General features: G+C 39.5%; 1 long non-coding RNA gene across 1 annotated transcript; it reads left to right on the top strand.

Moving 5' to 3' along the window:
- Nucleotides 1–4747: 4747 nt before the first annotated feature.
- Nucleotides 4748–7914, top strand: LOC127970612 (uncharacterized). The gene is made up of 3 exons (XR_008156637.1): nucleotides 4748–4991; nucleotides 7479–7668; nucleotides 7824–7914. It is a non-coding gene; the product is annotated as an uncharacterized LOC127970612 (long non-coding RNA).
- Nucleotides 7915–8168: the final 254 nt, after the last annotated feature.

Consider the following 8168-nt stretch of genomic DNA (forward strand, 5'->3'; position numbering starts at 1 on the left):
GTGTGGGTGATTTTACGATTGTCCCAAGACCTCGATTTAATGGTTTAGAAATTTGCAGAACTTTAAATTTTTGTGAAATAGCGACAGATGATTTTGCAGCGTATAATATATTTTTACATGATATTTTGAACGAGATTGTTACGCTTTCCAGATTATTAGCTGGCGAGGTTTTTTTTTTTACATCTCTCTGCAAGGTGCAAGTCTACCCACAGATATTAATGCCGTTCTAACGCCTGATAACAAGCTCGACGTTAATGTATTTGTAGACCAAATGAGAGTGTGAGTTTTGATACCGCTTTAGAGTTATGTGTCTCTGTAGCGCGAAACAAACAAGGTGGTGGTCGTAGGAAGTTGGCAGACCTGGTACATAATCAGATCATACAGAGAAATAGAATGCATTTGTTTGTCCCCAAAAATTTCACAGACAATATGTGTTTTAGCATGTGCATATCTCACTTTCTAAATCCACAGTGTACCGACGCAGAATTGATGACATTAGCCAGAAATATACATACCGATCTGGGTTACGATCCACAAGAAAAAATTTCGTTGCATGATGTTTCTAAATTTGAAGCCTTTCTAGACCTGAAAATAGTTATCTTTCACAGATCTGATTCAGGTAAATTGGACGTGTATAAAAATATGGATGAGCTCCATCACAAGACGTTGCATTTGTACCTGCATGAAGAACATTTTTATGGGATAAAAAATCTGAAAGGCTTCTTAGGTTACATGTATGTTTGTGAGTACTGCTATCAAGGGTTTAATGATCGTGGTGTACATTATTGCAAACTTACATGTAATGTGTGCATGAACATGTCTTGCTACACGCATCCCAAGAAATCGGTACAATGCGATGATTGTTTGAGAGACTGTAGATCTGATTTCTGTTATAAAATGCATAAACAAACACACAAGTGACGGATCAAAGTCTCAGTGTGATAGCATAAAATACTGTGATAAATGTTACAGACAGTACAGAACAAAATGGTCGGGTGATAGGCTATTAATGCACAAATGTGCACCTTCCAGATGTGCAGATGTTCCAGAGGTTTCAACTCTTTTGTGTGAAATTTGATTCGTGGTACGAGGGCGTAGCAGGAGAGGTGTTTGACTTCAAAAAACAATTAGCTTTGTACTGCAAGAATGACGTTGTTTTGCTATGTGAAGGATGTATGAAATACAGAAAAGAGTTTATAGAATGTACCAAATTAGATCCTTTCGGATGTATAACATTAGCCGGCTGTGCTATGAAAGTGTTCAAAACGCTTTTTTTAACTAAAGACACAATTGCCTTAACGCACCAAAATGGCTACATCAATCAGTACAAATCTTACTCAAACCCTTCCATACAATGGTTGGAATACATTAAAGCAAGCAGAAACGTCAATGTTCATCATGCTTTAAATTATGGCGAAGCCAAATTTGGACCGTATCATGTGAATGGGTATTATGAGGCTGATAATGGAGATAAAATAGCTTTGGAGTTTCTTGGATGTTTCTGGCACGGGCATTGTTGTCGTTTTAATCCTAACGATTTGAATCCGGTGTCAAAAACACCTTTTGGCCTGCTCAGAAGACAATCTGACAATAAGCTGAAAGTTTTGCGTGATACCTATAATCTCAAAGTGCACAAGATTTGGGAATGTCAGTGGGAGGCTGCTAAACAAAACAATCCCAATGTCATTACATTTATGAGTAATTATAATGCACCAGCGAGACTGAATTCTAGAGAAGCACTTTACGGAGGTCTCACGAACGCACTCCACTTGTACCACGAGACCGCCAAGGGCGAACGCGTGTCATATCTGGATTTCACATCTCTATATCCGTACGTACAATCGTGTAAAACCTACCCTATTTCCTGAGATCATTTTAAAAGATTTTGAACCGGTCAAATCTTATTTCGGTCTCATTAAATGCAGTGTACTGCCCCCACGTAAACTACTGCATCCAATATTACCTGTCAAATCCTCTCAGGGGAAACTACTATTTGCGCTGTGTCGCACCTGTGCTGAGGCGCAGTATCAGGGGCAGTGTCGGCACAGTGATGATGAAAGAATCATTTCAGGAGTTTGGACCTCTGTCAAGCTCTCCAGAGCTATTGATAAAGGTTATTCGGTAGTCAGAATTGAGGAAGTCTGGCATTTTCCACAGATTATTTTGAGGAGGAGGGAGTTCAGCTCGACCTTGACAAAAAAGCGCTTAACCCCTCACGCAGATCTATAAATAAATATTTATAGAACTGGCTTTGGGGTAGATTTGGTCTTAGGTGTAATCAAGCTACAGCGGAGCTTTTAACAGACCCTGAAGATTTCGCCCGCTATATCTTTGGAAACGGTCACGTCATTAAACACTTCTCATTCGTGTCGGACACTGTGGCTTTAGTTCAATGGTGCTATGGCGATGAAGACCCCGCCCCCGCCAGTGATGTTAATGTGTTCATCGCTGCATTTACCACGGCTTACGGGCGTCTGGAGTTATATGAGCTCATGGATCAGTTAGGGCCCCGTGTTTTTTATGTAGATACAGACAGCGTTAACTTTGTATCGAAAGATGGAGATTGGGTACCTAAACAGGTGCATATCTTGGTGAGTTGACGGATGAACTTGATGATGGAGATTTCATAAGGACTTTTGCGTCAATGGGTCCGAAAACATACGCGTAAAAAAACGCAAAAAATAAAGTAACTCTTAAAGCTAAAGGGATCACGCTCCATTCTGCTAATGTGAAAATTGTAACTCTAGAAAACATGATATGTCTGATACAGGGTTATGTAACATCACGTGACACTAGCCACCTGCTCACATGCACATAGACCATTGTGCGGAATAAAAAGAAGTTCACTCTGCATAATAGATCATTTTTGAAAAGATTCAAAGTGGTTTATGACAAACGCGTGCTACTTCCTGATTACACCACACCTCCTTATGGCTACTAAGGGTATTTCTAACACACAAAATGTGTATGTTGAAGAGGATTTTGACTTTCGTTTGCAATATCCTTTCGCAGCCTTAGTCTCTGGGCCATCCGGAAGCGGAAAGACTGTTTTTGTAAAGAATTTAGTTGATCAATGTAAAAATTTACAGTATTGTATTTTTGTACAGTTGTTGGCAACCTTTGTATGATGAACTGTTGTCATTGTATGATATAAAATTTATTGAAGGTATTCCAAACTCTTTAACCGATGAAACTTTAATAAAGCCTAATGTCAATGTACTTATTATCTGTGACGACCTGATGTGTGAGGCATTTTCAAACGATGAACTCTCACGAGCTTTCACACAATACGTGCATCATATACCATTTTCTATCATATTGATAACCCAGAATCTGTTTTTTCACGGTAAAACCAGTAGGACTATCGCACTCAATACTCACTATCTAATTTGTACAAGAGTCCGAGAGACTCGATGCAAATAATGACTTTAGGACGCCAGATTTACCCTGGAAATACAAAATTCTTTATGGAGTGTTATAAGGATGCTACCAATCAGCCTAACGGATTCCTTATGATTGACTTTAAAGCTAAAACACCGGAGCGTTTTCGTCTCAGATCAGAATTGTTTTCAGATCAACAGGTGGTGTATGTACAGAAAAGAAAATGAGTGATAGGCTCTGTAAAAATGTACCTCTTTTAAAACTATTATATAAGGCTTCACCGAGACAACGCCGTGTTATTTTACACTCAGCGTCAGATCAGCTGATTCTATCCCTGTGTGAGATAGCTCTTAATGTACTTCACGGCAACATACCTCTAAACACCAACCAGTTCCGGAGGTTAAAAAAGAAAAAAAAACAGGAGATCAAATACGCCGCTAGTAAAAAGATTAACATCAAAAGTAAAAAGCGGTTGATTAATCAACGAGGCGGTTTTCTTGTACCTCTGTTAAGTGTGGCAATACCATTTATCACTAGTTTAATAACCTCCAGACAGCATTAGGAATGGAATATGCCGAAAAACTTTACCTAATCCCTCAGAATCAGATGAATAAATTAAGAACTGCAGGTGCTCGTGAGACAATCCAACAAACTGTGGAGAACAATTTAGATACAGTTATAAGAAACGTATTGCAGAGGAGTGATTTAGACTCGCATTAGGGGTGCTCCGATCACGATCGGCCGATCGTTATGCGCATCTCGTCAGTAAAGCCGGTTTTCTAATGAGCCGTTAATTCCATCAGGTGCGTGATTTCACATAGAGCAGCTGTTACTACACAGAGCCGTTGTTAATAGAGAAGATGCGCAAATCCACTTCATTTTCAGCGTTTTTTGGAGCATCTTCTCTATTAACAACGGCTCTGTGTAGTAACAGCTGCTCTATGTGAAATCACGCACCTGATGCAATTAACCGCTGATTAGAAAACCGGCTTTACTGACGAGATGCGCATTAACGATCGGCTGATCGTGATCGGAGCACCCCTAATTCGCATGGGAAGGCTAAACTTCCCAGGTAGCAAACAGACGTTGGGCCAACGTCAATATGGGTTGGTTACGTTGGCCCAACCTATCGGACAGAAATACACTTTTGGGCCAACGTTGATATGGTCAGCGGCAAGGGCCCCCACTTCTCTCAAATATATGCAGCATTTCATGTTTATTCTTCCCAGTAAACATGGGGAAAAGAGTGTCTAGCTCCTTTTTATGACGTTGTTTCCAAGCAATAAAATGCATCAAATGTGAAATCAGAACAATGTATTTATTAAAGATGACAAAGAAATGACAGGACATCGTATTACAAGAGACGGTTACATAAAATAAAAACAGTAAAAATCGCTCTTCATCTCGGTGAGGGACAGATGTTGCGCTAGTGCGCTTGGCCTCGCGCAGCAGAGAGCGCTCCGGCCGCGCGCGCACTAGAAGAGCTGATGCGCGAGCTCATTCAAGAGAACAGTGAGCGCGTGATTTAGAATTATCGTTATTTTCCGTTATCTTTTAACCGTTGGCCTTCTTCTAGACTTCACTGCAGCCGTTAACTCAGCCAGTCCAAGGTAATCTGCTCGATTCAATACATTGTTTTAATATATAATCAGTCTATTATCTAGTGAGGCATTGTGATGGCTTCACGTTAGCAATCTGATGTAAATGTAGCCTTATAATTTAGCCAGCCGTCAGCCTGCTAGATTCTAACATTGTAGCTTTCGTAATCTAGATGAAACAGACGCGAAATCAGCTGTATACTATAGTAACTGTAATTAACGTAAATTTTTGTTTGGCAGCATACTATGTCTGCAAACAACATTTATTCAGACAGAACACTTAAACGTCAGGCAAAGCGGAGGGCTTACAATATTCTTAATGAGGTTTACGTCAATACTGAATCTGACGCAGCTGACGTAAACATATGCCTGGAAAAAAACGCCCCTGCTGATGATGTGTGGTCAGATGCTGCATCTGATTGGCCTGTGTCCTATGAATCAGATGAGTTAGAGACTGTGTTTAATGTTGACGATCACGTGATTGATGGATTTTGGTCAAATGCTCTGACAGACACTGACTCAAGTGATGATGAATTTGTTGAGGCTGCAGAGTGTCTTGGGGAGGAGCTCAGAGACTGGGCAATAGACAGCCAAATACCACAATGCCATCTAAATGGGCTGTTGGGCATCCTGAGAAAACATCATCCATATCTCCCAAAGGATGCCCGCACTCTTTTAGGCACTCCAACTAATTATGAGGTCTAGCAGATGGCTGGTGGCACCATGCATTATTTTGGAGTTGAGAAAGGCATTAGGCATGTGTTAAACCAGACTGACCCTCTCCCAAAGGCCATTCATTTACAAGTGAATATTGATGGACTACCTTTGTTCAAAAGCAGCAATAAGCAGTTCTGGCCCATTCTAGGATTGGTAGAGGAAGACAAAACAAAGCAACCATTCGTCATCGCTTTATATCTTGGATCTAAAAAACCAGAGAATGTCAATCTGTTCCTAGAATAATTTGTGAATGAATATGGAAAGCTTAAATTAGAGGGTGTGGATGTACTTGGCAAATGTGTAGACATTAAAATTTCAAATTTTGTTTGCGATGCAAGTGCGAGGGCTTTCGTAAAAAACATTAAAGGCCACAATGCATACCACGGCTGTGAAAAATGCACACAGGAGGGAACATGGGCAGAAAATCGCATGACTTTTCCTGAAGTCGATTCACCTTTACGGACAGATATGTCTTTTATTAATAAAGACGATGAGTTTCACCATAAAGGGACCAGTGTGTTGACAAGGGTTGGAATTGGTATGGTCTCCCAATTTCCATTAGATGTTATGCACCTGGTTTTTCTTGGGGTTGTGAGAAAGTTGATAGGGTTTTGGATGAGGGGACCACTTCCATCTCGTTTAGGTGCTCATCAGATAGGCCAAATTTCTGCAGTGCTTATGTCCTTTGCCATGAGACTCCCCAGAGAGTTTGCACGGAAAGGGAGATCCCTTGTTGAGGTAGATAGGTGGAAAGCAACAGAGTTCAGAACTTTTCTCCTGTACACTGGTCCAGTAGCACTGAAAGACCATCTGCCGAATGTTCTATACCACAATTTTTTGCTTCTGCATGTAGCCATTCGAATATTATGCTGCCCCTCACTGTTTCTCCAGTACTGTGATTTTGCTGAAAAGTTACTGATCACCTTTGTCGAGCATTTTCAGTCTGTTTATGGTAATTACGTTGTGTATAACATACACGGGCTGATACATCTTGCCAATGATGCAAGGCAGTTTGGTGTGCTGCATAATTTCGCAGCTTTCCCATTTGAGAACTTCCTCTACACATTAAAAAAAATGATAAGGACCCCTACCCAGCCCCTTCAACAGATCATCAGGAGATTGTCAGAAAAAGCAAGTGTCAGAACTAAAATAAGGGTGTGCAAGGATGGTTTTTACCAGGAACATAAGAATGGGCCTTTTCCATACAATGTGACATCTCAGCAGTTTACACAGTATAAGAAATATGTAAATGGTGGAACTTTAATTAGTTTATCAGAGGGAGACAACTATATTCTGTTCAAGGGAGATATTTATATAGTGAAAAACATTTTAAAAGACAAGGAAGCATCGCATCTAGTCTGTCTTAAATTCCAAAACAAGTCATCTTTTTTCACCTATCCCATTGATTCATCAATTCTTGATATATCCTTTGTGAAACAACCTGGGCAGTCATTGACTATTGTCCCTACACAGACTGTTTCAAAAGTCCTTCTTTTACAGTATAAGGATGGGTTTGTGGCATATCCTTTACTGCATACTGCTTGATTTCCCCAATTCCCCCCCCCCCCCCTTCTGTATCTGACAAATGTACAGAACCTACCAATCATAAAGAATAGTAACAATAAGACTAGGAAATATTTTGGTTTAGATAGATTTCCACTGGGTAAGTAATAGAGCTTCAATAAATGTATATAGTTTGTAACACTACATATATATATATATATATATATATATATATATATATATATATATATATATATATATTTTTTTTTTTTTTTATAGATGTATTCTATAGTTGTTTTTACTGAAAAGAATGAGACAGAGGTGATACCAAGTGACTGGCTGAGCATCGACAAAAAAATTTCCTTTTGGCCCCCATATAATAGTACAAAATGTAGAAAAGCGGTTGAAAAAAATGAAACTCCTGATGAAGAATGGAACGAATATATAACTGAATGGGTGGCTGAGTATGGTAAGTCTTTAAGGAATTAATTATTAATTATTACTGAGAAATATAGAGAAATAACTATTCGAAAATTAAAAGATGCTCCTTGTGAGTTATGCCAAGCAATTCTTTTCAAATGTTCAGATAATATGCTTAGTGATGTTGTTTGTTTCTATGTTTAGATTCCTATGAAAAAGCCAGAAGAAAGCTGGTGAAGTTTTGTAAAGGCAACAGTTTGGAGTCTACAGATGAGGACAGTGTACGGAAAAGAGTGTATGTTTCCTCTGTTCTCCTTTTATAGCCTACTGTTTCTATGCACTGCGCTTTTAAAAAATTGATTACTCTTAATGTGTCCAACAGACCATCATCAAAATATGTAAATGAATTTACATCAGGAAGACCTCCAGTGCAGGCCTCAACAAGCTGGCTCCACACAGGTACAGACGAAAACATACAGTAGTCATTGCATCATTTCCCAACATAGCTGGTCACCACAGATTCCTTAAATCCAAGACTTGGGAATATGG

The sequence above is a fragment of the Carassius gibelio genome, chromosome B13 (genome assembly GCF_023724105.1).
Source record: "Carassius gibelio isolate Cgi1373 ecotype wild population from Czech Republic chromosome B13, carGib1.2-hapl.c, whole genome shotgun sequence".
NCBI classification, from domain to species: Eukaryota; Metazoa; Chordata; class Actinopteri; order Cypriniformes; family Cyprinidae; genus Carassius; species Carassius gibelio.